The following is a 2,480-nucleotide window of genomic DNA, read 5'->3' on the forward strand; positions in this document are numbered from 1 at the left end:
CATCACCTCCACTAGTTTTGTTCATAGTGATGCTTTCTAAGGCTCACTTGACTTCACATTCCAGGATGTCTGGCTCTAGGTAGGTGATCACACCATCATGATTACCTGGGTCATGAAGATCTTTTTGTACAGTTCTTCTGTGTATTCTTGCCACCTCTTCTTAATATCTTCTGCTTCTGTTAGGTCCATACCATTTCTGTCCTTTATCGAGCCCATATTTGCATGAAATGTTCCCTTGGTATCTCTAGTTTTCTTGAAGAGATCTCTGGACTTTCCCATTCTGTTGTTTTCCTCTCTTTCTTTGCATTGATCGCTGAGGAAGGCTTTCTTATCTCTTCTTGCTATTCTTTGGAACTCTGCATTCAGATACTTATATCTTTCCTTTTCTCCTTTGCTTTTCGCTTCTCTTCTTTTCACAGCTATTTGTAAGACCTCCCCAGACAGCCATTTTGCTTTTTTGCATTTCTTTTCCATGGGGATCGTCTTTTTTTTTTTTTTAATGACTTAAGATAATATGACTATTTAATGAAAATTTAGCATATAACATCTGACTTTTATCCTATGGACAAATAAGAAAAAATACAATAATTCATTTTACCCATTACATTTTACAAAATCATACAAAATTATTTTATAAGCAGTTTTTTAATAAAAACAGCAATTTCATTTCAAACAAATATATTATCATCCTATTCATTTATCCTCTATATGTATTTAATTGGCAAACCTGCTCGAGTGCAGAAATCAGTAAAAATCCAATCCATGATGCTTCAATTGCTTAGATCAATCATATTACATTTGAAATTCATTGTTCTTATGTTAGAAGCCTGATTATCGGTTCCTATTAAAATGCTATGCCCTATTCCTTGTCCCAATAAATGTGACTAGTCTCTGTACAAGGCTAAGTAACAATGTGTATAATACTTTTGAACATTCACACATGATTCATCAAGCACACAGATCCCAGCTCCTAAGACAAGGTCATCAAAGGGCAAGCAGCTCTCCCAGTTCTCTTGTTCCTCATAGTGAGCATAGCCACTGGCATAGGTCCTTCCTAAATTCAAATTAGTAAACAAATCTGATGACTCAGCATCTGAATCTTATCCACCTTCATCTTCTTCCTCTTCGTCATCCTCTGCTTCGTACTCATCTTCTTCCTCATCATGGTAGCTAGCACCAGCATATTTATCAGATGCAAGGTTCTTCCAATAGGCATCATACCCAGAAGCTCCATCTCCCTCTTCACCTCCAGTTTTCCTGCCAAATTTCAGGGAACGTGTTGACATGCTAAGATCCTTAGCTTCCTGAGTTTCATGTCCACATTTAGGGCAAGGAGGCTGTTTTCCTTTTTCTTGCTTAACACCTTGCTCCTTGTATGATCATCACAGAAACAAGCCTTACAACGGAGACAGGAATGCTGACCAAGCCGATTGCATGAAACACGTTTAAATGTTTCTGCTTCTAAAACCTGGCAGCTGGCTTGATGTTCAAACTGATCATCTTCACAGAGAAAGTTATGTCAAAAAGAACAACTGAAAATTCTGCCTCCGTGGTCCCACATACCACGTTCACATTCCACACACTCAACATCGGTAAGTGGGCAGGCACCGGCATGTGTGCTGAGACACTTCCTACCATGACAGACCCAAGCTTTGCAAAAGTCACATATTGCACCCACCATGGCAAGGCCAGTACTGTAGACACCAGTATCCTTTATGACACAGTCTGAAGACTTCATCATGCACTTTGTTTTCCCACACTGTGCACAAATTGGTAACTTCTGTACAGAATTACAAAAGTAGCAAAATGCTCTATTCTTTTGCCGCCTCTGACACTTGTCACATTCCAAAGTCTAGCCCTCACTGCATATATTTATGGATGAGTCATGTCTTCCTTTGTTTTCCCCCTCTTCTCTAGAAATGACCCATTGACGCATTGCATGTATGTTTAGCTAAATCTATGGTGCTTCTTGATGCTCTTAGTTGTTTTTCCCATACCTGGCAGTTCTCTGCCTTCTTCCTTGCACCAGTCTTTTTTTTTTTAGGCATTTTCCCTTCTTTAGATACTAGGAGCCAGACCGGACGTCTTCTGACGTCAGCCCATGGGGATGGTCTTGATCCCTGTCTTCTGTACAATGTCACGAACCGCATTCTATAGTTCATCAGGCACTCTATCTATCAGATCTAGTCCCTTAAATCTATTTCTCACTTCCACTGTATAATCATAAGGGATTTGATTTAGGTCATACCTGAATGGTCTAGGTCCAAGCCAGGCTTCAGCAATATGTGAACAGTGAACTTCCTGATGTTCAAACTGGTTTTAGAAAAGGCAGAGGAACCAGAGATCAAATTGCCAACATCTGCTGGATCATGGAAAAAGCAAGAGAGTTCCAGAAAAACATCTATTTCTGCTTTATTGACTATGTAAAAGCCTTTGACTGTGTGGATCACAATAAACTGTGGAAGATTCTGAAAGAGATG

At 39.5% G+C, this 2,480-nt stretch overlaps 1 pseudogene; it reads right to left on the bottom strand.

Annotated features, from left to right (window-relative positions):
- Window positions 1–733: 733 nt before the first annotated feature.
- On the bottom strand, window positions 734–2,048 carry LOC129655906 (zinc finger protein 330-like; annotated as a pseudogene).
- Between the last annotated feature and the right edge of the window lie 432 nt (window positions 2,049–2,480).

This window comes from Bubalus kerabau, chromosome 6 (assembly GCF_029407905.1).
Source record: "Bubalus kerabau isolate K-KA32 ecotype Philippines breed swamp buffalo chromosome 6, PCC_UOA_SB_1v2, whole genome shotgun sequence".
NCBI lineage: Eukaryota > Metazoa > Chordata > Mammalia > Artiodactyla > Bovidae > Bubalus > Bubalus kerabau.